Consider the following 26,991-nt stretch of genomic DNA (forward strand, 5'->3'; position numbering starts at 1 on the left):
CTTGGACATGTAAGTTGGTCAGACAAAGGTTTCATTCAAGACAGAATATTTGATCTATCCAGCATAAAGCTTTTCAAAATGCATACGACATGCCTTTGTACTTTTGCCGTGACCCGGATTCGAACCGGGGTTGCTGCGACCACAACGCAGAGTACTAACCACTATACGATCACGGCCCTTTGGAATTATGACTGCCCCGCACTAGGAATGACATATTTGTAGCGCAAACTGTAGAGGGAATTGCTATGTTGTCTGTTTGGTTTTCCTTAATGTGCTAAAAAGACTAGTTAATTTCAACAGAATGACAATTTAATAATGCGACATGTGCATTAGGAACAAACTTTGTCCTCAGAACAAGATGAGTCCCAACACTCTGTAAAACCATGAGTTGTTTGGTGATAGTTATGATGGATAGGGTTCTGATGCGTATTTAGCACTTGATGATAGTACATTTGCCTATCATTTGGTACTTCTATGCTCATAATATACGGCAAGTTTTGATAGGATGCATGAAGAGGATGTTTGGACATGAAGGACAAGTGATGGCTTAAAGACAACACCGAGCTAGCCAGGAGTCGAAGCTAGAATCTTCTGATCTGAAGTCAGACGCATTGTCCATTGCGCCACTAACTTCTTATGTCACCAGTCTGTGGAACAGAATCTGAACACCAAGCTAGCCAGGAGTCGAAGCTAGAATCTTCTGATCTGAAGTCAGACGCATTGTCCATTGCGCCACTAACTTCTTATGTCACCAGTCTGTGGAACAGAATCTGAATCAGATAATTGGATGTGAATGGTTTTGGGGGTGCATTTCTTGGACATGTAAGTTGGTCAGACAAAGGTTTCATTCAAGACAGAATATTTGATCTATCCAGCATAAAGCTTTTCAAAATGCATACGACATGCCTTTGTACTTTTGCCGTGACCCGGATTCGAACCGGGGTTGCTGCGACCACAACGCAGAGTACTAACCACTATACGATCACGGCCCTTTGGAATTATGACTGCCCCGCACTAGGAATGACATATTTGTAGCGCAAACTGTAGAGGGAACTGCTATGTTGTCTGTTTGGTTTTCCTTAATGTGCAAAAAAGACTAGTTAATTTCAACAGAATGACAATCTAATAATGCGACATGTGCATTAGGAACAAACTTTGTCCTCAGAACGAAGATGAGTCCCAACACTCTGTAAAACCATGAGTTGTTTGGTGATAGTTATGATGGATAGGGTTCTGATGCGTATTTAGCACTTGATGATAGTACATTTGCCTATCATTTGGGTCTTCAAGGCTTATAATATACGGCAAGTTTTGATAGGATGCATGTAGAGGATGTTTGGACATGAAGGACAAGTGATGGCTTAAAGACAAAACCGAGCTAGCCAGGAGTCGAAGCTAGAATCTTCTGATCTGAAGTCAGACGCGATATCCATTGCGCCACTAACCTCTTATATCATCAGTCTGTGGAACAGAATCTGAATCAGATAATTGGATGTGAATGGTTTTGTGGGTGCATTTCCTGGACATGTAGAGAATACTGGTCGTAAGACCTGTCAAGTTGTTCAGTTAAAGATTTCATTTAAGACAGAATATTTGATCTATCTAGCGTGAAGCTTTGCAAATTGAAGCCAAAATGTCTTTCTACTTTTGTCGTGACCGGGATTCGACAATCTAATAATGCGACATGTGCATTAGGAACAGACTTTGTCCTCAGAACGAAGATGAGACCCAACACTCTGTAAAACCGTGAGTTGTTTGGTGATAGTTATGATGGATAGGGTTCTGATGCGTATTTAGCACTTGATGATAGTACATTTGCCTATCATTTGGGTCTTCAAGGCTTATAATATACGGCAAGTTTTGATAGGAAGCATGTAGAGGATGTTTGGACATGAAGGACAAGTGATGGCTTAAAGACAACACCAAGCTAGCCAGGAGTTGAAGCTAGAATCTTCTGATCTGAAGTCAGACGCATTGTCCATTGCGCCACTAACTTCTTATGTCACCAGTCTGTGGAACAGAATCTGAATCAGATAATTGGATGTGAATGGTTTTGGGGGTGCATTTCTTGGACATGTAAATTGGTCAGACAAAGGTTTCATTCAAGACAGAATATTTGATCTATCCAGCATAAAGCTTTTCAAAATGAGGCCAAAATGCATACGACATGGCTTCGTACTTTTGCCGTGACCCGGATTCCAACCGGGGTTGCTGCCACCACAACGCAGAGTACTAACCACTATACGATCACGGCCCTTTGGAATTATGACTGCCCCGCACTAGGAATGACATATTTGTTGCGCAAACTGTAGAGGGAACTGCTATGTTGTCTGTTTGGTTTTCCTTAATGTGCTAAAAAGACTAGTTAATTTCAACAGAATGACAATCTAATAATGCGACATGTGCATTAGGAACAAACTTTGTCCTTAGAATCGAGATGAGTCCCAACACTCTGTAAAACCATGAGTTGTTTGGTGATAGTTATGATGGATAGGGTTCTGATGCGTATTTAGCTCTTGATGATAGTACATTTGCCTATCATTTGGGTCTTCAAGGCTTATAATATACGGCAAGTTTTGATAGGAAGCATGTAGAGGATGTTTGGACATGAAGGACAAGTGATGGCTTAAAGACAACACCAAGCTAGCCAGGAGTCGAACTTAGAAACTTCTGATCCGTAGTCAGACGCGTTATCCATTGCGCCACTAGCCCTGTTATCGCCTCTCTGTGGACAGATATTCCATAATATTACCAGTCAGTGGAACAGAATCTGAATGAGATAATTGGATGTGAATGGTTTTGGGGGTGCATTTCTTGGACATGTAAGTTGGTCAGACAAAGGTTTCATTCAAGACAGAATATTTGATCTATCCAGCATAAAGCTTTTCAAAATGAGGCCAAAATGCATACGACATGGCTTCGTACTTTTGCCGTGACCCGGATTCCAACCGGGGTTGCTGCCACCACAACGCAGAGTACTAACCACTATACGATCACGGCCCTTTGGAATTATGACTGCCCCGCACTAGGAATGACATATTTGTTGCGCAAACTGTAGAGGGAACTGCTATGTTGTCTGTTTGGTTTTCCTTAATGTGCTAAAAAGACTAGTTAATTTCAACAGAATGACAATCTAATAATGCGACATGTGCATTAGGAACAAACTTTGTCCTTAGAATCGAGATGAGTCCCAACACTCTGTAAAACCATGAGTTGTTTGGTGATAGTTATGATGGATAGGGTTCTGATGCGTATTTAGCACTTGATGATAGTACATTTGCCTATCATTTGGGTCTTCAAGGCTTATAATATACGGCAAGTTTTGATAGGATGCATGTAGAGGATGTTTGGACATGAAGGACAAGTGATGGGTTAAAGACAACACCGAGCTAGCCAGGAGTCGAACCTAGAATCTTCTGATCCGTAGTCAGACGCGTTATCCATTGCGCCACTAGCCCTGTTATCGCCTCTCTGTGGACAGATATTCCGTTATATTACCAGTCAGTGGAACAGAATCTGAATGAGATAATTGGATGTGAATGGTTTTGGGGGTGCATTTCTTGGATATGTAAGTTAGTCAGTCAAAGGTTTCATTCAAGAAAGAATATTTGATCTATCCAGCATAAAGCTTTTCAAAATGAGGCCAAAGTGAATACGACAAGTCTTTGTACTTTTGCCGTGACCCGGATTCGAACCAGGGTTGCTGCGACCACAACGCAGAGTACTAACCACTATATGATCACGGCCCTTTGAAATTATGACTGCCCCGCACTAGGAATGACATATTTGTAGCGCAAACTGTAGAGGGTACTGCTATGTTGTCTGTTTGGTTTTCCTTAATGTGCTAAAAAGACTAGTTAATTTCAACAGAATGACAATCTAATAATGCGACATGTGCATTAGGAACAAACTTTGTCCTTAGAATCGAGATGAGTCCCAACACTCTGTAAAACCATGAGTTGTTTGGTGATAGTTATGATGGATAGGGTTCTGATGCGTATTTAGCACTTGATGATAGTACATTTGCCTATCATTTGGTACTTCTATGCTCATAATATACGGCAAGTTTTGATAGGATGCATGTAGAGGATGTTTGGACATGAAGGACAAGTGATGGCTTAAAGACAACACCGAGCTAGCCAGGAGTCGAAGCTAGAATCTTCTGATCTGAAGTCAGACGCATTGTCCATTGCGCCACCAACTTCTTATGTCACCAGTCTGTGGAACAGAATCTGAACACCAAGCTAGCCAGGAGTCGAAGCTAGAATCTTCTGATCTGAAGTCAGACGCATTATCCATTGCGCCACTAAGCTCTTATATCTCCAGTCTGTGGAACAGAATCTGAATCAGATAATTGAACGTGAATGGTTTTGAGGGTGCATTTCCTGGACATGTAGAGAATACTGGTCAAAAGACCTGTCAAGTTGTTCAGTTAAAGATTTCATTCAAGACAGAATATTTGATCTATCCAGCGTGAAGCTTTGCAAATTGAAGCCAAAATGTCTTTCTACTTTTGTCGTGACCGGGATTCGACAATCTAATAATGCGACATGTGCACTAGGAACAAACTTTGTCCTCAGAACGAAGATGAGTCCCAACACTCTGTAAAACCATGAGTTGTTTGGTGATAGTTATGATGGATAGGGTTCTGATGCGTATTTAGCACTTGATGATAGTACATTTGCCTATCATTTGGGTCTTCAAGGCTTATAATATACGGCAAGTTTTGATAGGATGCATGTAGAGGATGTTTGGACATGAAGGACAAGGGATGGCTTAAAGACAACACCGAGCTAGCCAGGAGTCGAAGCTAGAATCTTCTGATCTGAAGTCAGACGCATTGTCCATTGCGCCACCAACTTCTTATGTCACCAGTCTGTGGAACAGAATCTGAACACCAAGCTAGCCAGGAGTCGAAGCTAGAATATTCTGATCTGAAGTCAGACGCGTTATCCATTGCGCCACTAGCCCTGTTATCGCCTCTCTGTGGACAGATATTCCGTTATATTACCAGTCAGTGGAACAGAATCTGAATGAGATAATTGGATGTGAATGGTTTTGGGGGTGCATTTATTGGATATGTAAGTTAGTCAGTCAAAGGTTTCATTCAAGACAGAATATTTGATCTATCCAGCATAAAGCTTTTCAAAATGAGGCCAAAATGCATACGACATGGCTTCGTACTTTTGCCGTGACCCGGATTCCAACCGGGGTTGCTGCCACCACAACGCAGAGTACTAACCACTATACGATCACGGCCCTTTGGAATTATGACTGCCCCGCACTAGGAATGACATATTTGTTGCGCAAACTGTAGAGGGAACTGCTATGTTGTCTGTTTGGTTTTCCTTAATGTGCTAAAAAGACTAGTTAATTTCAACAGAATGACAATCTAATAATGCGACATGTGCATTAGGAACAAACTTTGTCCTTAGAATCGAGATGAGTCCCAACACTCTGTAAAACCATGAGTTGTTTGGTGATAGTTATGATGGATAGGGTTCTGATGCGTATTTAGCACTTGATGATAGTACATTTGCCTATCATTTGGGTCTTCAAGGCTTATAATATACGGCAAGTTTTGATAGGATGCATGTAGAGGATGTTTGGACATGAAAGACAAGTGATGGCTTAAAGACAACACCGAGCTAGCCAGGAGTCGAACCTAGAATCTTCTGATCCGTAGTCAGACACGTTATCCATTGCGCCACTAGCCCTGTTATCGCCTCTCTGTGGACAGATATTCTGTAATATTACCAGTCAGTGGAACAGAATCTGAATGAGATAATTGGATGTGAATGGTTTTGGGGGTGCATTTCTTGGACATGTAAGTTGGTCAGACAAAGGTTTCATTCAAGACAGAATGTTTGATCTATCCAGCATAAAGCTTTTCAAAATGAGGCCAAAATGCATACGACATGGCTTCGTACTTTTGCCGTGACCCGGATTCCAACCGGGGTTGCTGCCACCACAACGCAGAGTACTAACCACTATACGATCACGGCCCTTTGGAATTATGACTGCCCCGCACTAGGAATGACATATTTGTTGCGCAAACTGTAGAGGGAACTGCTATGTTGTCTGTTTGGTTTTCCTTAATGTGCTAAAAAGACTAGTTAATTTCAACAGAATGACAATCTAATAATGCGACATGTGCATTAGGAACAAACTTTGTCCTTAGAATCGAGATGAGTCCCAACACTCTGTAAAACCATGAGTTGTTTGGTGATAGTTATGATGGATAGGGTTCTGATGCGTATTTAGCACTTGATGATAGTACATTTGCCTATCATTTGGGTCTTCAAGGCTTATAATATACGGCAAGTTTTGATAGGATGCATGTAGAGGATGTTTGGACATGAAGGAGAAGTGATGGCTTTAAGACAACACCGAGCTAGCCAGGAGTCGAACCTAGAATCTTTTGATCCGTAGTCAGACGCGTTATCCATTGCGCCACTAGCCCTGTTATCGCCTCTCTGTGGACAGATATTCCGTAATATTACCAGTCAGTGGAACAGAATCTGAATGAGATAATTGGATGTGAATGGTTTTGGGGGTGCATTTCTTGGACATGTAAGTTGGTCAGACAAAGGTTTCATTCAAGACAGAATATTTGATCTATCCAGCATAAAGCTTTTCAAAATGAGGCCAAAATGCATACGACATGGCTTCGTACTTTTGCCGTGACCCGGATTCCAACCGGGGTTGCTGCCACCACAACGCAGAGTACTAACCACTATACGATCACGGCCCTTTGGAATTATGACTGCCCCGCACTAGGAATGACATATTTGTTGCGCAAACTGTAGAGGGAACTGCTATGTTGTCTGTTTGGTTTTCCTTAATGTGCTAAAAAGACTAGTTAATTTCAACAGAATGACAATCTAATAATGCGACATGTGCATTAGGAACAAACTTTGTCCTTAGAATCGAGATGAGTCCCAACACTCTGTAAAACCATGAGTTGTTTGGTGATAGTTATGATGGATAGGGTTCTGATGCGTATTTAGCACTTGATGATAGTACATTTGCCTATCATTTGGGTCTTCAAGGCTTATAATATACGGCAAGTTTTGATTGGATGCATGTAGAGGATGTTTGGACATGAAAGACAAGTGATGGCTTAAAGACAACACCGAGCTAGCCAGGAGTCGAACCTAGAATCTTCTGATCCGTAGTCAGACACGTTATCCATTGCGCCACTAGCCCTGTTATCGCCTCTCTGTGGACAAATATTCCATTATATTACCAGTCAGTGGAACAGAATCTGAATGAGATAATTGGATGTGAATGGTTTTGGGGGTGCATTTCTTGGATATGTAAGTTAGTCAGTCAAAGGTTTCATTCAAGAAAGAATATTTGATCCATCCAGCATAAAGCTTTTCAAAATGAGGTCAAAATGCATACGACATGCCTTTGTACTTTTGCCGTGACCCGGATTCGAACCGGGGTTGCTGCGACCACAACGCAGAGTACTAACCACTATACGATCACGGCCCTTTGGAATTATGACTGCCCCGCACTAGGAATGACATATTTGTTGCGCAAACTGTAGAGGGAACTGCTATGTTGTCTGTTTGGTTTTCCTTAATGTGCTAAAAAGACTAGTTAATTTCAACAGAATGACAATCTAATAATGCGACATGTGCATTAGGAACAAACTTTGTCCTTAGAATCGAGATGAGTCCCAACACTCTGTAAAACCATGAGTTGTTTGGTGATAGTTATGATGGATAGGGTTCTGATGCGTATTTAGCACTTGATGATAGTACATTTGCCTATCATTTGGGTCTTCAAGGCTTATAATATACGGCAAGTTTTGATAGGATGCATGTAGAGGATGTTTGGACATGAAGGACAAGTGATGGCTTAAAGTCAACACCGAGCTAGCCAGGAGTCGAACCTAGAATCTTCTGATCCGTAGTCAGACGCGTTATCCATTGCGCCACTAGCCCTGTTATCGCCTCTCTGTGGACAGATATTCCGTAATATTACCAGTCAGTGGAACAGAATCTGAATGAGATAATTGGATGGGAATGGTTTTGGGGGTGCATTTCTTGGACATGTAAGTTGGTCAGACAAAGGTTTCATTCAAGACAGAATATTTGATCTATCCAGCATAAAGCTTTTCAAAATGAGGCCAAAATGCATACGACATGGCTTTGTACTTTCGCCGTGACCCGGATTGGAACCGGGGTTGCTGCGACCACAACGCAGAGTACTAACCACTATACGATCACGGCCCTTTGAAATTATGACTGCCCCGCACTAGGAATGACATATTTGTAGCGCTAACTGTAGAGGGTACTGCTATGTTGTCTGTTTGGTTTTCCTTAATGTGCTAAAAAGACTAGTTAATTTCAACAGAATGACAATCTAATAATGGGACATGTGCATTAGGAACAAACTTTGTCCTTAGAATCGAGATGAGTCCCAACACTCTGTAAAACCATGAGTGTTTTGGTGATAGTTATGATGGATAGGGTTCTGATGCGTATTTAGCACTTGATGATAGTACATTTGCCTATCATTTGGGTCTTCAAGGCTTATAATATACGGCAAGTTTTGATAGGAAGCATGTAGAGGATGTTTGGACATGAAGGACAAGTGATGGCTTAAAGACAACACCGAGCTAGCCAGGAGTCGAAGCTAGAATCTTCTGATCTGAAGTCAGACGCATTGTCCATTGCGCCACCAACTTCTTATGTCACCAGTCTGTGGAACAGAATCTGAACACCAAGCTAGCCAGGAGTCGAAGCTAGAATCTTCTGATCTGAAGTCAGACGCATTATCCATTGCGCCACTAAGCTCTTATATCTCCAGTCTGTGGAACAGAATCTGAATCAGATAATTGAACGTGAATGGTTTTGAGGGTGCATTTCCTGGACATGTAGAGAATACTGGTCAAAAGACCTGTCAAGTTGTTCAGTTAAAGATTTCATTCAAGACAGAATATTTGATCTATCCAGCGTGAAGCTTTGCAAATTGAAGCCAAAATGTCTTTCTACTTTTGTCGTGACCGGGATTCGACAATCTAATAATGCGACATGTGCACTAGGAACAAACTTTGTCCTCAGAACGAAGATGAGTCCCAACACTCTGTAAAATCATGAGTTGTTTGTTGATAGTTATGATGGATAGGGTTCTGATGCGTATTTAGCACTTGATGATAGTACATTTGCCTATCATTTGGTACTTCTATGCTCATAATATACGGCAAGTTTTGATAGGACGCATGTAGAGGATGTTTGGACATGAAGGACAAGTGATGGCTTAAAGACAACACCGAGCTAGCCAGGAGTCGAAGCTAGAATCTTCTGATCTGAAGTCAGACGCATTGTCCATTGCGCCACTAACTTCTTATGTCACCAGTCTGTGGAACAGAATCTGAACACCAAGGTAGCCAGGAGTCGAAGCTAGAATCTTCTGATCTGAAGTCAGACGCATTGTCCATTGCGCCACTAACTTCTTATGTCACCAGTCTGTGGAACAGAATCTGAATCAGATAATTGGATGTGAATGGTTTTGGGGGTGCATTTCTTGGACATGTAAGTTGGTCAGACAAAGGTTTCATTCAAGACAGAATATTTGATCTATCCAGCATAAAGCTTTTCAAAATGCATACGACATGCCTTTGTACTTTTGCCGTGACCCGGATTCGAACCGGGGTTGCTGCGACCACAACGCAGAGTACTAACCACTATACGATCACGGCCCTTTGGAATTATGACTGCCCCGCACTAGGAATGACATATTTGTAGCGCAAACTGTAGAGGGAATTGCTATGTTGTCTGTTTGGTTTTCCTTAATGTGCTAAAAAGACTAGTTAATTTCAACAGAATGACAATTTAATAATGCGACATGTGCATTAGGAACAAACTTTGTCCTCAGAACAAGATGAGTCCCAACACTCTGTAAAACCATGAGTTGTTTGGTGATAGTTATGATGGATAGGGTTCTGATGCGTATTTAGCACTTGATGATAGTACATTTGCCTATCATTTGGTACTTCTATGCTCATAATATACGGCAAGTTTTGATAGGATGCATGAAGAGGATGTTTGGACATGAAGGACAAGTGATGGCTTAAAGACAACACCGAGCTAGCCAGGAGTCGAAGCTAGAATCTTCTGATCTGAAGTCAGACGCATTGTCCATTGCGCCACTAACTTCTTATGTCACCAGTCTGTGGAACAGAATCTGAACACCAAGCTAGCCAGGAGTCGAAGCTAGAATCTTCTGATCTGAAGTCAGACGCATTGTCCATTGCGCCACTAACTTCTTATGTCACCAGTCTGTGGAACAGAATCTGAATCAGATAATTGGATGTGAATGGTTTTGGGGGTGCATTTCTTGGACATGTAAGTTGGTCAGACAAAGGTTTCATTCAAGACAGAATATTTGATCTATCCAGCATAAAGCTTTTCAAAATGCATACGACATGCCTTTGTACTTTTGCCGTGACCCGGATTCGAACCGGGGTTGCTGCGACCACAACGCAGAGTACTAACCACTATACGATCACGGCCCTTTGGAATTATGACTGCCCCGCACTAGGAATGACATATTTGTAGCGCAAACTGTAGAGGGAACTGCTATGTTGTCTGTTTGGTTTTCCTTAATGTGCAAAAAAGACTAGTTAATTTCAACAGAATGACAATCTAATAATGCGACATGTGCATTAGGAACAAACTTTGTCCTCAGAACGAAGATGAGTCCCAACACTCTGTAAAACCATGAGTTGTTTGGTGATAGTTATGATGGATAGGGTTCTGATGCGTATTTAGCACTTGATGATAGTACATTTGCCTATCATTTGGTACTTCTATGCTCATAATATACGGCAAGTTTTGATAGGATGCATGTAGAGGATGTTTGGACATGAAGGACAAGTGATGGCTTAAAGACAACACCGAGCTAGCCAGGAGTCGAAGCTAGAATCTTCTGATCTGAAGTCAGACGCATTGTCCATTGCGCCACCAACTTCTTATGTCACCAGTGTGTGGAACAGAATCTGAACACCAAGCTAGCCAGGAGTCGAAGCTAGAATCTTCTGATCTGAAGTCAGACGCATTATCCATTGCGCCACTAAGCTCTTATATCTCCAGTCTGTGGAACAGAATCTGAATCAGATAATTGAACGTGAATGGTTTTGAGGGTGCATTTCCTGGACATGTAGAGAATACTGGTCAAAAGACCTGTCAAGTTGTTCAGTTAAAGATTTCATTCAAGACAGAATATTTGATCTATCCAGCGTGAAGCTTTGCAAATTGAAGCCAAAATGTCTTTCTACTTTTGTCGTGACCGGGATTCGACAATCTAATAATGCGACATGTGCACTAGGAACAAACTTTGTCCTCAGAACGAAGATGAGTCCCAACACTCTGTAAAACCATGAGTTGTTTGGTGATAGTTATGATGGATAGGGTTCTGATGCGTATTTAGCACTTGATGATAGTACATTTGCCTATCATTTGGTACTTCTATGCTCATAATATACGGCAAGTTTTGATAGGATGCATGTAGAGGATGTTTGGACATGAAGGACAAGTGATGGCTTAAAGACAACACCGAGCTAGCCAGGAGTCGAAGCTATTATCTTCTGATCTGAAGTCAGACGCATTGTCCATTGCGCCACTAACTTCTTATGTCACCAGTCTGTGGAACAGAATCTGAACACCAAGCTAGCCAGGAGTCGAAGCTAGAATCTTCTGATCTGAAGTCAGACGCATTGTCCATTGCGCCACTAACTTCTTATGTCACCAGTCTGTGGAACAGAATCTGAATCAGATAATTGGATGTGAATGGTTTTGGGGGTGCATTTCTTGGACATGTAAGTTGGTCAGACAAAGGTTTCATTCAAGACAGAATATTTGATCTATCCAGCATAAAGCTTTTCAAAATGCATACGACATGCCTTTGTACTTTTGCCGTGACCCGGATTCGAACCGGGGTTGCTGCGACCACAACGCAGAGTACTAACCACTATACGATCACGGCCCTTTGGAATTATGACTGCCCCGCACTAGGAATGACATATTTGTAGCGCAAACTGTAGAGGGAACTGCTATGTTGTCTGTTTGGTTTTCCTTAATGTGCAAAAAAGACTAGTTAATTTCAACAGAATGACAATCTAATAATGCGACATGTGCATTAGGAACAAACTTTGTCCTCAGAACGAAGATGAGTCCCAACACTCTGTAAAACCATGAGTTGTTTGGTGATAGTTATGATGGATAGGGTTCTGATGCGTATTTAGCACTTGATGATAGTACATTTGCCTATCATTTGGGTCTTCAAGGCTTATAATATACGGCAAGTTTTGATAGGATGCATGTAGAGGATGTTTGGACATGAAGGACAAGTGATGGCTTAAAGACAAAACCGAGCTAGCCAGGAGTCGAAGCTAGAATCTTCTGATCTGAAGTCAGACGCGATATCCATTGCGCCACTAACCTCTTATATCATCAGTCTGTGGAACAGAATCTGAATCAGATAATTGGATGTGAATGGTTTTGTGGGTGCATTTCCTGGACATGTAGAGAATACTGGTCGTAAGACCTGTCAAGTTGTTCAGTTAAAGATTTCATTTAAGACAGAATATTTGATCTATCTAGCGTGAAGCTTTGCAAATTGAAGCCAAAATGTCTTTCTACTTTTGTCGTGACCGGGATTCGACAATCTAATAATGCGACATGTGCATTAGGAACAGACTTTGTCCTCAGAACGAAGATGAGACCCAACACTCTGTAAAACCGTGAGTTGTTTGGTGATAGTTATGATGGATAGGGTTCTGATGCGTATTTAGCACTTGATGATAGTACATTTGCCTATCATTTGGGTCTTCAAGGCTTATAATATACGGCAAGTTTTGATAGGAAGCATGTAGAGGATGTTTGGACATGAAGGACAAGTGATGGCTTAAAGACAACACCAAGCTAGCCAGGAGTTGAAGCTAGAATCTTCTGATCTGAAGTCAGACGCATTGTCCATTGCGCCACTAACTTCTTACGTCACCAGTCTGTGGAACAGAATCTGAATCAGATAATTGGATGTGAATGGTTTTGGGGGTGCATTTCTTGGACATGTAAGTTGGTCAGACAAAGGTTTCATTCAAGACAGAATATTTGATATATCCAGCATAAAGCTTTTCAAAATGCCTACGACATGCCTTTGTACTTTTGCCGTGACCCGGATTCGAACCGGGGTTGCTGCGACCACAACGCAGAGTACTAACCACTATACAATCACGGCCCTTTGGAATTATGACTGCCCCGCACTAGGAATGACATATTTGTAGCGCAAACTGTAGAGGGAACTGCTATGTTGTCTGTTTGGTTTTCCTTAATGTGCAAAAAAGACTAGTTAATTTCAACAGAATGACAATCTAATAATGCGACATGTGCATTAGGAACAAACTTTGTCCTCAGAACGAAGATGAGTCCCAACACTCTGTAAAACCATGAGTTGTTTGGTGATAGTTATGATGGATAGGGTTCTGATGCGTATTTAGCACTTGATGATAGTACATTTGCCTATCATTTGGTACTTCTATGCTCATAATATACGGCAAGTTTTGATAGGATGCATGTAGAGGATGTTTGGACATGAAGGACAAGTGATGGCTTAAAGACAACACCGAGCTAGCCAGGAGTCGAAGCTAGAATCTTCTGATCTGAAGTCAGACGCATTGTCCATTGCGCCACCAACTTCTTATGTCACCAGTGTGTGGAACAGAATCTGAACACCAAGCTAGCCAGGAGTCGAAGCTAGAATCTTCTGATCTGAAGTCAGACGCATTATCCATTGCGCCACTAAGCTCTTATATCTCCAGTCTGTGGAACAGAATCTGAATCAGATAATTGAACGTGAATGGTTTTGAGGGTGCATTTCCTGGACATGTAGAGAATACTGGTCAAAAGACCTGTCAAGTTGTTCAGTTAAAGATTTCATTCAAGACAGAATATTTGATCTATCCAGCGTGAAGCTTTGCAAATTGAAGCCAAAATGTCTTTCTACTTTTGTCGTGACCGGGATTCGACAATCTAATAATGCGACATGTGCACTAGGAACAAACTTTGTCCTCAGAACGAAGATGAGTCCCAACACTCTGTAAAACCATGAGTTGTTTGGTGATAGTTATGATGGATAGGGTTCTGATGCGTATTTAGCACTTGATGATAGTACATTTGCCTATCATTTGGTACTTCTATGCTCATAATATACGGCAAGTTTTGATAGGATGCATGTAGAGGATGTTTGGACATGAAGGACAAGTGATGGCTTAAAGACAACACCGAGCTAGCCAGGAGTCGAAGCTATTATCTTCTGATCTGAAGTCAGACGCATTGTCCATTGCGCCACTAACTTCTTACGTCACCAGTCTGTGGAACAGAATCTGAACACCAAGCTAGCCAGGAGTCGAAGCTAGAATCTTCTGATCTGAAGTCAGACGCATTATCCATTGCGCCACTAACCTCTTATATCGCCAGTCTGTGGAACAGAATCTGAATCAGATAATTGAATGTGAATGGTTTTGAGGGTGCATTTCCTGGACATGTAGAGAATACTGGTCAAAAGACCTGTCAAGTTGTTCAGATAAAGATTTCATTCAAGACAGAATATTTGATCTATCCAGCGTGAAGCTTTGCAAATTGAAGCCAAAATGTCTTTCTACTTTTGTCGTGACCGGGATTCGACAATCTAATAATGTGACATATGCATTAGGAACAAACTTTGTCCTCAGAACGAAGATGAGTCCCAACACTCTGTAAAACCATGAGTTGTTTGGTGATAGTTATGATGGATAGGGTTCTGACGCGTATTTAGCACTTGATGATAGTACATTTGCCTATCATTTGGGTCTTCAAGGCTTATAATATACAGCAAGTTTTGATAGGATGCATGTAGAGGATGTTTGGACATGAAGGAGAAGTGATGGCTTTAAGACAACACCGAGCTAGCCAGGAGTCGAACCTAGAATCTTCTGATCCGTAGTCAGACGCGTTATCCATTGCGCCACTAGCCCTGTTATCGCCTCTCTGTGGACAGATATTCCGTAATATTACCAGTCAGTGGAACAGAATCTGAATGAGATAATTGGATGTGAATGGTTTTGGGGGTGCATTTCTTGGACATGTAAGTTGGTCAGACAAAGGTTTCATTCAAGACAGAATATTTGATCTATCCAGCATAAAGCTTTTCAAAATGAGGCCAAAATGCATACGACATGGCTTCGTACTTTTGCCGTGACCCGGATTCCAACCGGGGTTGCTGCCACCACAACGCAGAGTACTAACCACTATACGATCACGGCCCTTTGGAATTATGACTGCCCCGCACTAGGAATGACATATTTGTTGCGCAAACTGTAGAGGGAACTTCTATGTTGTCTTTTTTGGTTTTCCTTAATGTGCTAAAAAGACTAGTTAATTTCAACAGAATGACAATCTAATAATGCGACATGTGCATTAGGAACAAACTTTGTCCTTAGAATCGAGATGAGTCCCAACACTCTGTAAAACCATGAGTTGTTTGGTGATAGTTATGATGGATAGGGTTCTGATGCGTATTTAGCACTTGATGATAGTACATTTGCCTATCATTTGGGTCTTCAAGGCTTATAATATACGGCAAGTTTTGATAGGATGCATGTAGAGGATGTTTAGACATGAAAGACAAGTGATGGCTTAAAGACAACACCGAGCTAGCCAGGAGTCGAACCTAGAATCTTCTGATCCGTAGTCAGACACGTTATCCATTGCGCCACTAGCCCTGTTATCGCCTCTCTGTGGACAGATATTCCATTATATTACCAGTCAGTGGAACAGAATCTGAATGAGATAATTGGATGTGAATGGTTTTGGGGGTGCATTTCTTGGATATGTAAGTTAGTCAGTCAAAGGTTTCATTCAAGAAAGAATATTTGATCTATCCAGCATAAAGCTTTTCAAAATGAGGCCAAAGTGAATACGACAAGTCTTTGTACTTTTGCCGTGACCCGGATTCGAACCGGGGTTGCTGCGACCACAACGCAGAGTACTAACCACTATATGATCACGGCCCTTTGAAATTATGACTGCCCCGCACTAGGAATGACATATTTGTAGCGCAAACTGTAGAGGGTACTGCTATGTTGTCTGTTTGGTTTTCCTTAATGTGCTAAAAACACTTGTTAATTTCAACAGAATGACAATCTAATAATGGGACATGTGCATTAGGAACAAACTTTGTCCTTAGAATCGAGATGAGTCCCAACACTCTGTAAAACCATGAGTTGTTTGGTGATAGTTATGATGGATAGGGTTCTGATGCGTATTTAGCACTTGATGATAGTACATTTGCCTATCATTTGGGTCTTCAAGGCTTATAATATACGGCAAGTTTTGATAGGAAGCATGTAGAGGATGTTTGGACATGAAGGACAAGTGATGGCTTAAAGACAACACCAAGCTAGCCAGGAGTCGAAGCTAGAATCTTCTGATCTGAAGTCAGACGCATTGTCCATTGCGCCACTAACTTCTTACGTCACCAGTCTGTGGAACAGAATCTGAACACCAAGCTAGCCAGGAGTCGAAGCTAGAATCTTCTGATCTGAAGAAGATCAGAACGCATTATCCATTGCGCCACTAACCTCTTATATCGCCAGTCTGTGGAACAGAATCTGAATCAGATAATTGAATGTGAATGGTTTTGAGGGTGCATTTCCTGGACATGTAGAGAATACTGGTCAAAAGACCTGTCAAGTTGTTCAGATAAAGATTTCATTCAAGACAGAATATTTGATCTATCCAGCGTGAAGCTTTGCAAATTGAAGCCAAAATGTCTTTCTACTTTTGTCGTGACCGGGATTCGACAATCTAATAATGTGACATATGCATTAGGAACAAACTTTGTCCTCAGAACGAAGATGAGTCCCAACACTCTGTAAAACCATGAGTTGTTTGGTGATAGTTATGATGGATAGGGTTCTGATGCGTATTTAGCACTTGATGATAGTACATTTGCCTATCATTTGGGTCTTCAAGGCTTATAATATACGGCAAGTTTTGATAGGATGCATGTAGAGGATGTTTAGACATGAAAGACAAGTGATGGCTTAAAGACAACACCGAGCTAGCCAGGAGTCGAACCTAGAATCTTCTGATCCGTAGTCAGACACGTCATCCATTGCGCCACTAGCCCTGTTATCGCCTCTCTGTGGACAGATATTCCATTATATTACCAGTCAGTGGAACAGAATCTGAATGAGATAATTGGATGTGAATGGTTTTGGGGGTGCATTTCTTGGATATGTAAGTTAGTCAGTCAAAGGTTTCATTCAAGAAAGAATATTTGATCTATCCAGCATAAAGCTTTTCAAAATGAGGCCAAAGTGAATACGACAAGTCTTTGTACTTTTGCCGTGACCCGGATTCGAACCGGGGTTGCTGCGACCACAACGCAGAGTACTAACCACTATATGATCACGGCCCTTTGAAATTATGACTGCCCCGCACTAGGAATGACATATTTGTAGCGCAAACTGTAGAGGGTACTGCTATGTTGTCTGTTTGGTTTTCCTTAATGTGCTAAAAACACTTGTTAATTTCAACAGAATGACAATCTAATAATGGGACATGTGCATTAGGAACAAACTTTGTCCTTAGAATCGAGATGAGTCCCAACACTCTGTAAAACCATGAGTTGTTTGGTGATAGTTATGATGGATAGGGTTCTGATGCGTATTTAGCACTTGATGATAGTACATTTGCCTATCATTTGGGTCTTCAAGGCTTATAATATACGGCAAGTTTTGATAGGAAGCATGTAGAGGATGTTTGGACATGAAGGACAAGTGATGGCTTAAAGACAACACCAAGCTAGCCAGGAGTCGAAGCTAGAATCTTCTGATCTGAAGTCAGACGCATTGTCCATTGCGCCACTAACTTCTTACGTCACCAGTCTGTGGAACAGAATCTGAACACCAAGCTAGCCAGGAGTCGAAGCTAGAATCTTCTGATCTGAAGTCAGACGCATTATCCATTGCGCCACTAAGCTCTTATATCTCCAGTCTGTGGAACAGAATCTGAATCAGATAATTGAACGTGAATGGTTTTGAGGGTGCATTTCCTGGACATGTAGAGAATACTGGTCAAAAGACCTGTCAAGTTGTTCAGTTAAAGATTTCATTCAAGACAGAATATTTGATCTATCCAGCGTGAAGCTTTGCAAATTGAAGCCAAAATGTCTTTCTACTTTTGTCGTGACCGGGATTCGACAATCTAATAATGCGACATGTGCACTAGGAACAAACTTTGTCCTCAGAACGAAGATGAGTCCCAACACTCTGTAAAACCATGAGTTGTTTGTTGATAGTTATGATGGATAGGGTTCTGATGCGTATTTAGCACTTGATGATAGTACATTTGCCTATCATTTGGTACTTCTATGCTCATAATATACGGCAAGTTTTGATAGGACGCATGTAGAGGATGTTTGGACATGAAGGACAAGTGATGGCTTAAAGACAACACCGAGCTAGCCAGGAGTCGAAGCTAGAATCTTCTGATCTGAAGTCAGACGCATTGTCCATTGCGCCACTAACTTCTTATGTCACCAGTCTGTGGAACAGAATCTGAACACCAAGCTAGCCAGGAGTCGAAGCTAGAATCTTCTGATCTGAAGTCAGACGCATTGTCCATTGCGCCACTAACTTCTTATGTCACCAGTCTGTGGAACAGAATCTGAATCAGATAATTGGATGTGAATGGTTTTGGGGGTGCATTTCTTGGACATGTAAGTTGGTCAGACAAAGGTTTCATTCAAGACAGAATATTTGATCTATCCAGCATAAAGCTTTTCAAAATGCATACGACATGCCTTTGTACTTTTGCCGTGACCCGGATTCGAACCGGGGTTGCTGCGACCACAACGCAGAGTACTAACCACTATACGATCACGGCCCTTTGGAATTATGACTGCCCCGCACTAGGAATGACATATTTGTAGCGCAAACTGTAGAGGGAATTGCTATGTTGTCTGTTTGGTTTTCCTTAATGTGCTAAAAAGACTAGTTAATTTCAACAGAATGACAATTTAATAATGCGACATGTGCATTAGGAACAAACTTTGTCCTCAGAACAAGATGAGTCCCAACACTCTGTAAAACCATGAGTTGTTTGGTGATAGTTATGATGGATAGGGTTCTGATGCGTATTTAGCACTTGATGATAGTACATTTGCCTATCATTTGGTACTTCTATGCTCATAATATACGGCAAGTTTTGATAGGATGCATGTAGAGGATGTTTGGACATGAAGGACAAGTGATGGCTTAAAGACAACACCGAGCTAGCCAGGAGTCGAAGCTAGAATCTTCTGATCTGAAGTCAGACGCATTGTCCATTGCGCCACTAACTTCTTATGTCACCAGTCTGTGGAACAGAATCTGAACACCAAGCTAGCCAGGAGTCGAAGCTAGAATCTTCTGATCTGAAGTCAGACGCATTGTCCATTGCGCCACTAACTTCTTATGTCACCAGTCTGTGGAACAGAATCTGAATCAGATAATTGGATGTGAATGGTTTTGGGGGTGCATTTCTTGGACATGTAAGTTGGTCAGACAAAGGTTTCATTCAAGACAGAATATTTGATCTATCCAGCATAAAGCTTTTCAAAATGAGGTCAAAATGCATACGACATGCCTTTGTACTTTTGCCGTGACCCGGATTCGAACCGGGGTTGCTGCGACCACAACGCAGAGTACTAACCACTATACGATCACGGCCCTTTGGAATTATGACTGCCCCGCACTAGGAATGACATATTTGTTGCGCAAACTGTAGAGGGAACTGCTATGTTGTCTGTTTGGTTTTCCTTAATGTGCTAAAAAGACTAGTTAATTTCAACAGAATGACAATCTAATAATGCGACATGTGCATTAGGAACAAACTTTGTCCTTAGAATCGAGATGAGTCCCAACACTCTGTAAAACCATGAGTTGTTTGGTGATAGTTATGATGGATAGGGTTCTGATGCGTATTTAGCACTTGATGATAGTACATTTGCCTATCATTTGGGTCTTCAAGGCTTATAATATACGGCAAGTTTTGATAGGATGCATGTAGAGGATGTTTGGACATGAAGGACAAGTGATGGCTTAAAGACAAAACCGAGCTAGCCAGGAGTCGAAGCTAGAATCTTCTGATCTGAAGTCAGACGCGATATCCATTGCGCCACTAACCTCTTATATCATCAGTCTGTGGAACAGAATCTGAATCAGATAATTGGATGTGAATGGTTTTGTGGGTGCATTTCCTGGACATGTAGAGAATACTGGTCGTAAGACCTGTCAAGTTGTTCAGTTAAAGATTTCATTTAAGACAGAATATTTGATCTATCTAGCGTGAAGCTTTGCAAATTGAAGCCAAAATGTCTTTCTACTTTTGTCGTGACCGGGATTCGACAATCTAATAATGCGACATGTGCATTAGGAACAGACTTTGTCCTCAGAACGAAGATGAGACCCAACACTCTGTAAAACCGTGAGTTGTTTGGTGATAGTTATGATGGATAGGGTTCTGATGCGTATTTAGCACTTGATGATAGTACATTTGCCTATCATTTGGGTCTTCAAGGCTTATAATATACGGCAAGTTTTGATAGGAAGCATGTAGAGGATGTTTGGACATGAAGGACAAGTGATGGCTTAAAGACAACACCGAGCTAGCCAGGAGTCGAAGCTAGAATCTTCTGATCTGAAGTCAGACGCATTATCCATTGCGCCACTAACCTCTTATATCGCCAGTCTGTGGAACAGAATCTGAATCAGATAATTGAATGTGAATGGTTTTGAGGGTGCATTTCCTGGACATGTAGAGAATACTGGTCAAAAGACCTGTCAAGTTGTTCAGATAAAGATTTCATTCAAGACAGAATATTTGATCTATCCAGCGTGAAGCTTTGCAAATTGAAGCCAAAATGTCTTTCTACTTTTGTCGTGACCGGGATTCGACAATCTAATAATGCGACATGTGCATTAGGAACAGACTTTGTCCTCAGAACGAAGATGAGACCCAACACTCTGTAAAACCGTGAGTTGTTTGGTGATAGTTATGATGGATAGGGTTCTGATGCGTATTTAGCACTTGATGATAGTACATTTGCCTATCATTTGGGTCTTCAAGGCTTATAATATACGGCACGTTTTGATAGGATGCATGTAGAGGATGTTTGGACATGAAGGAGAAGTGATGGCTTTAAGACAACACCGAGCTAGCCAGGAGTCGAACCTAGAATCTTCTGATCCGTAGTCAGACGCGTTATCCATTGCGCCACTAGCCCTGTTATCGCCTCTCTGTGGACAGATATTCCGTTATATTACCAGTCAGTGGAACAGAATCTGAATGAGATAATTGGATGTGAATGGTTTTGGGGGTGCATTTCTTGGACATGTAAGTTGGTCAGACAAAGGTTTCATTCAAGACAGAATATTTGATCTATCCAGCATAAAGCTTTTCAAAATGAGGCCAAAATGCATACGACATGGCTTCGTACTTTTGCCGTGACCCGGATTCCAACCGGGGTTGCTGCCACCACAACGCAGAGTACTAACCACTATACGATCACGGCCCTTTGGAATTATGACTGCCCCCGCACTAGGAATGACATATTTGTTGCGCAAACTGTAGAGGGAACTTCTATGTTGTCTGTTGTTGATAGGATGCATGTAGAGGATGTTTGGACATGAAGGACAAGTGATGGCTTAAAGACAACACCGAGCTAGCCAGGAGTCGAAGCTAGAATCTTCTGATCTGAAGTCAGACGCATTGTCCATTGCGCCACTAACTTCTTATGTCACCAGTCTGTGGAACAGAATCTGAACACCAAGCTAGCCAGGAGTCGAAGCTAGAATCTTCTGATCTGAAGTCAGACGCATTATCCATTGCGCCACTAACCTCTTATATCGCCAGTCTGTGGAACAGAATCTGAATCAGATAATTGAATGTGAATGGTTTTGAGGGTGCATTTCCTGGACATGTAGAGAATACTGGTCAAAAGACCTGTCAAGTTGTTCAGATAAAGATTTCATTCAAGACAGAATATTTGATCTATCCAGCGTGAAGCTTTGCAAATTGAAGCCAAAATGTCTTTCTACTTTTGTCGTGACCGGGATTCGACAATCTAATAATGTGACATATGCATTAGGAACAAACTTTGTCCTCAGAACGAAGATGAATCCCAACACTCTGTAAAACCATGAGTTGTTTGGTGATAGTTATGATGGATAGGGTTCTGATGCGTATTTAGCACTTGATGATAGTACATTTGCCTATCATTTGGGTCTTCAAGGCTTATAATATACGGCAATTTTGATAGGATGCATGTAGAGGATGTTTGGACATGAAGGACAAGTGATGGCTTAAAGACAACACCGAGCTAGCCAGGAGTCGAAGCTAGAATCTTCTGATCCGTAGTCAGACGCGTTATCCATTGCGCCACTAGCCCTGTTATCGCCTCTATGTGGACAGATATTCCGTTATATTACCAGTCAGTGGAACAGAATCTGAATGAGATAATTGGATGTGAATGGTTTTGGGGGTGCATTTCTTGGACATGTAAGTTGGTCAGACAAAGGTTTCATTCAAGACAGAATATTTGATCTATCCAGCATAAAGCTTTTCAAAATGAGGCCAAAATGCATACGACATGGCTTTGTACTTTTGCCGTGACCCGGATTCGAACCGGGGTTGCTGCGACCACAACGCAGAGTACTAACCACTATACGATCACGGCCCTTTGAAATTATGACTGCCCCGCACTAGGAATGACATATTTGTAGCGCTAACTGTAGAGGGTACTGCTATGTTGTCTGTTTGGTTTTCCTTAATGTGCTAAAAAGACTAGTTAATTTCAACAGAATGACAATTTAATAATGCGACATGTGCATTAGGAACAAACTTTGTCCTCAGAACGAAGATGAGTCCCAACACTCTGTAAAACCATGAGTTGTTTGGTGATAGTTATGATGGATAGGGTTCTGATGCGTATTTAGCACTTGATGATAGTACATTTGCCTATCATTTGGTACTTCTATGCTCATAATATACGGCAAGTTTTGATAGGATGCATGTAGAGGATGTTTGGACATGAAGGACAAGTGATGGCTTAAAGACAACACCGAGCTAGCCAGGAGTCGAAGCTAGAATCTTCTGATCTGAAGTCAGACGCATTGTCCATTGCGCCACCAACTTCTTATGTCACCAGTCTGTGGAACAGAATCTGAACACCAAGCTAGCCAGGAGTCGAAGCTAGAATCTTCTGATCTGAAGTCATACGCATTATCCATTGCGCCACTAAGCTCTTATATCTCCAGTCTGTGGAACAGAATCTGAATCAGATAATTGAACGTGAATGGTTTTGAGGGTGCATTTCCTGGACATGTAGAGAATACTGGTCAAAAGACCTGTCAAGTTGTTCAGTTAAAGATTTCATTCAAGACAGAATATTTGATCTATCCAGCGTGAAGCTTTGCAAATTGAAGCCAAAATGTCTTTCTACTTTTGTCGTGACCGGGATTCGACAATCTAATAATGCGACATGTGCACTAGGAACAAACTTTGTCCTCAGAACGAAGATGAGTCCCAACACTCTGTAAAACCATGAGTTGTTTGGTGATAGTTATGATGGATAGGGTTCTGATGCGTATTTAGCACTTGATGATAGTACATTTGCCTATCATTTGGTACTTCTATGCTCATAATATACGGCAAGTTTTGATAGGATGCATGTAGAGGATGTTTGGACATGAAGGACAAGTGATGGCTTAAAGACAACACCGAGCTAGCCAGGAGTCGAAGCTAGAATCTTCTGATCTGAAGTCAGACGCATTGTCCATTGCGCCACTAACTTCTTATGTCACCAGTCTGTGGAACAGAATCTGAACACCAAGCTAGCCAGGAGTCGAAGCTAGAATCTTCTGATCTGAAGTCAGACGCATTGTCCATTGCGCCACTAACTTCTTATGTCACCAGTCTGTGGAACAGAATCTGAATCAGATAATTGGATGTGAATGGTTTTGGGGGTGCATTTCTTGGACATGTAAGTTGGTCAGACAAAGGTTTCATTCAAGACAGAATATTTGATCTATCCAGCATAAAGCTTTTCAAAATGAGGCCAAAATGCATACGACATGGCTTTGCACTTTTGCCATGACCCGGATTCGAACCGGGGTTGCTGCGACCACAACGCAGAGTACTAACCACTATACGATCACGGCCCTTTGAAATTATGACTGCCCCGCACTAGGAATGACATATTTGTAGCGCTAACTGTAGAGGGTACTGCTATGTTGTCTGTTTGGTTTTCCTTAATGTGCTAAAAAGACTAGTTAATTTCAACAGAATGACAATCTAATAATGTGACATGTGCATTAGGAACAAACTTTTTCCTTAGAATCGAGATGAGTCCCAACACTCTGTAAAACCATGAGTTGTTTGGTAATAGTTATGATGGATAGGGTTCTGATGCGTATTTAGCACTTGATGATAGTACATTTGCCTATCACTTGGTACTTCTATGCTCATAATATATGGCAAGTTTTGATAGGATGCATGTAGAGGATGTTTGGACATGAAGGAGAAGTGACGGCTTAAAGACAACACCGATCTAGCCAGGAGTCGAAGCTAGAATATTCTGATCTGAAGTCAGACGCATTGTCCATTGCGCCACTAACTTCTTATGTCATCAGTCTGTGGAACAGAATCTGAATCAGATAATTGGATGTGAATGGTTTTGTGGGTGCATTTCTTGGACATGTAAGTTGGTCAGTCAAAGGTTTCATTCAAGACAGAATATTTGATCTATCCAGCATAAAGCTTTTCAAAATGCATACGACATGCCTTTGTACTTTTGCCGTGACCCAGATTCGAACCGGGGTTGCTGCGACCACAACGCAGAGTACTAACCACTATACGATCACGGCCCTTTGGAATTATGACTGCCCCGCACTAGGAATGACATATTTGTAGCGCTAACTGTAGAGGGTACTGCTATGTTGTCTGTTTGGTTTTCCTTAATGTGCTAAAAAGACTAGTTAATTTCAACAGAATGACAATCTAATAATGCGACATGTGCATTAGGAACAAACTTTGTCCTTAGAATCGAGATGAGTCCCAACACTCTGTAAAACCATGAGTTGTTTGGTGATAGTTATGATGGATAGGGTTCTGATGCGTATTTAGCACTTGATGATATTCAAGTATAATATTGACCTCACTATGTAAAGTGCCTTGAGACAATGTATGTTGTGATATGGCGCTATACAAATAAAATTGAATTGAATTGAAATTGAATGATAGTACATTTGCCTATCATTTGGGTCTTCAAGGCTTATAATATACGGCAGGTTTTGATAGGAAGCATGTAGAGGATGTTTGGACATGAAGGACAAGTGATGGCTTAAAGACAACACCGAGCTAGCCAGGAGTCGAAGCTAGAATCTTCTGATCTGAAGTCAGACGCATTGTCCATTGTGCCACTAACTTCTTATGTCACCAGTCTGTGGAACAGAATCTGAATCAGATAATTGGATGTGAATGGTTTTGTGGGTGCATTTCTTGGACATGTAAGTTGGTCAGTCAAAGGTTTCATTCAAGACAGAATATTTGATCCATCCAGCATAAAGCTTTTCAAAATGAGGTCAAAATGCATACGACATGCCTTTGTACTTTTGCCGTGACCCGGATTCGAACCGGGGTTGCTGCGACCACAACGCAGAGTACTTACCACTATACGATCACGGCCCTTTGGAATTATGACTGCCCCGCACTAGGAATGACATATTTGTTGCGCAAACTGTAGAGGGAACTGCTATGTTGTCTGTTTGGTTTTCCTTAATGTGCTAAAAAGACTAGTTAATTTCAACAGAATGACAATCTAATAATGCGACATGTGCATTAGGAACAAACTTTGTCCTTAGAATCGAGATGAGTCCCAACACTCTGTAAAACCATGAGTTGTTTGGTGATAGTTATGATGGATAGGGTTCTGATGCGTATTTAGCACTTGATGATAGTACATTTGCCTATCATTTGGGTCTTCAAGGCTTATAATATACGGCAAGTTTTGATAGGATGCATGTAGAGGATGTTTGGACATGAAGGAGAAGTGACGGCTTAAAGACAACACCGATCTAGCCAGGAGTCGAAGCTAGAATATTCTGATCTGAAGTCAGACGCATTGTCCATTGCGCCACTAACTTCTTATGTCATCAGTCTGTGGAACAGAATCTGAATCAGATAATTGGATGTGAATGGTTTTGTGGGTGCATTTCTTGGACATGTAAGTTGGTCAGTCAAAGGTTTCATTCAAGACAGAATATTTGATCTATCCAGCATAAAGCTTTTCAAAATGCATACGACATGCCTTTGTACTTTTGCCGTGACCCGGATTCATAATAATACATTTGCCTACCATTTGGGTCTTCAAAGCTTATAATATACGGCAAGTTTTGATAGGAAGCATGTAGAGGATGTTTGGACATGAAGGACAATTGATAGTTTAAAGACAACACCGAGCTAGCCAGGAGTCGAACCTAGAATATTTAGGCAAAGTCTTAAATACAAAGAAAATGGTCAAAAGTCCAAACATGAGGTTCTTAGACAATTAGCACATGGGGTGAAAGACAAGAAGTAAACCCACAGCAGTCACAAGAACAGGATTTTAAACAACAAAAACAAATCAAGAGGTATGATGCACTGTAAGCCCGAACAGTAAAAGCTTGTTAAAGAAAATGGTTAACTCAAACATTTATAAAAGTTAATTCACCTCTATTTTTCTGAGTCATAAGAACACATTTTTAATTTTAAGTTTACAGTGCTCAACCACTTTAATTAATTTTTGTCAATGTACTCAAATAGTTCAGGTTATCCCTCTGACGTCTCGCACGTGCGTACGTGCTTCTTCACCGAGCCTGTGGAAAAGCCCGCCATTGCTGCTGCTCGCAGTGGA

The 26,991-nt window shown here is 41.4% G+C and overlaps 20 non-coding genes across 20 annotated transcripts; all 20 read right to left on the reverse strand.

Moving 5' to 3' along the window:
- Nucleotides 1–104: 104 nt before the first annotated feature.
- trnah-gug lies at nt 105–176 on the reverse strand. The gene has a single exon. It is a non-coding gene; the product is annotated as a tRNA-His (tRNA).
- Nucleotides 177–917: 741 nt separating this feature from the next.
- Nucleotides 918–989, reverse strand: trnah-gug. Its single transcript has one exon. It is a non-coding gene; the product is annotated as a tRNA-His (tRNA).
- A 2,396-nt stretch (nt 990–3,385) lies between these two features.
- On the reverse strand, nt 3,386–3,458 carry trnar-acg. Its single transcript has one exon. It is a non-coding gene; the product is annotated as a tRNA-Arg (tRNA).
- Nucleotides 3,459–5,644: 2,186 nt separating this feature from the next.
- Nucleotides 5,645–5,717, reverse strand: trnar-acg. Its single transcript has one exon. It is a non-coding gene; the product is annotated as a tRNA-Arg (tRNA).
- Nucleotides 5,718–6,390: 673 nt separating this feature from the next.
- Nucleotides 6,391–6,463, reverse strand: trnar-acg. The gene has a single exon. It is a non-coding gene; the product is annotated as a tRNA-Arg (tRNA).
- Nucleotides 6,464–7,136: 673 nt separating this feature from the next.
- Nucleotides 7,137–7,209, reverse strand: trnar-acg. The gene has a single exon. It is a non-coding gene; the product is annotated as a tRNA-Arg (tRNA).
- Nucleotides 7,210–7,425: 216 nt separating this feature from the next.
- Nucleotides 7,426–7,497, reverse strand: trnah-gug. Its single transcript has one exon. It is a non-coding gene; the product is annotated as a tRNA-His (tRNA).
- Nucleotides 7,498–7,882: 385 nt separating this feature from the next.
- Nucleotides 7,883–7,955, reverse strand: trnar-acg. The gene has a single exon. It is a non-coding gene; the product is annotated as a tRNA-Arg (tRNA).
- Nucleotides 7,956–9,643: 1,688 nt separating this feature from the next.
- On the reverse strand, nt 9,644–9,715 carry trnah-gug. The gene has a single exon. It is a non-coding gene; the product is annotated as a tRNA-His (tRNA).
- A 741-nt stretch (nt 9,716–10,456) lies between these two features.
- On the reverse strand, nt 10,457–10,528 carry trnah-gug. The gene has a single exon. It is a non-coding gene; the product is annotated as a tRNA-His (tRNA).
- A 1,400-nt stretch (nt 10,529–11,928) lies between these two features.
- On the reverse strand, nt 11,929–12,000 carry trnah-gug. The gene has a single exon. It is a non-coding gene; the product is annotated as a tRNA-His (tRNA).
- Nucleotides 12,001–13,182: 1,182 nt separating this feature from the next.
- trnah-gug lies at nt 13,183–13,254 on the reverse strand. The gene has a single exon. It is a non-coding gene; the product is annotated as a tRNA-His (tRNA).
- Nucleotides 13,255–14,955: 1,701 nt separating this feature from the next.
- trnar-acg lies at nt 14,956–15,028 on the reverse strand. The gene has a single exon. It is a non-coding gene; the product is annotated as a tRNA-Arg (tRNA).
- Nucleotides 15,029–15,702: 674 nt separating this feature from the next.
- Nucleotides 15,703–15,775, reverse strand: trnar-acg. The gene has a single exon. It is a non-coding gene; the product is annotated as a tRNA-Arg (tRNA).
- A 3,097-nt stretch (nt 15,776–18,872) lies between these two features.
- On the reverse strand, nt 18,873–18,944 carry trnah-gug. The gene has a single exon. It is a non-coding gene; the product is annotated as a tRNA-His (tRNA).
- Nucleotides 18,945–19,696: 752 nt separating this feature from the next.
- Nucleotides 19,697–19,768, reverse strand: trnah-gug. The gene has a single exon. It is a non-coding gene; the product is annotated as a tRNA-His (tRNA).
- A 1,483-nt stretch (nt 19,769–21,251) lies between these two features.
- On the reverse strand, nt 21,252–21,324 carry trnav-uac. The gene has a single exon. It is a non-coding gene; the product is annotated as a tRNA-Arg (tRNA).
- A 1,380-nt stretch (nt 21,325–22,704) lies between these two features.
- trnah-gug lies at nt 22,705–22,776 on the reverse strand. Its single transcript has one exon. It is a non-coding gene; the product is annotated as a tRNA-His (tRNA).
- A 1,411-nt stretch (nt 22,777–24,187) lies between these two features.
- Nucleotides 24,188–24,259, reverse strand: trnah-gug. Its single transcript has one exon. It is a non-coding gene; the product is annotated as a tRNA-His (tRNA).
- A 1,453-nt stretch (nt 24,260–25,712) lies between these two features.
- On the reverse strand, nt 25,713–25,784 carry trnah-gug. The gene has a single exon. It is a non-coding gene; the product is annotated as a tRNA-His (tRNA).
- Nucleotides 25,785–26,991: the final 1,207 nt, after the last annotated feature.

This window comes from Scophthalmus maximus, chromosome 9, assembly GCF_022379125.1.
Source record: "Scophthalmus maximus strain ysfricsl-2021 chromosome 9, ASM2237912v1, whole genome shotgun sequence".
Lineage (NCBI taxonomy): Eukaryota > Metazoa > Chordata > Actinopteri > Pleuronectiformes > Scophthalmidae > Scophthalmus > Scophthalmus maximus.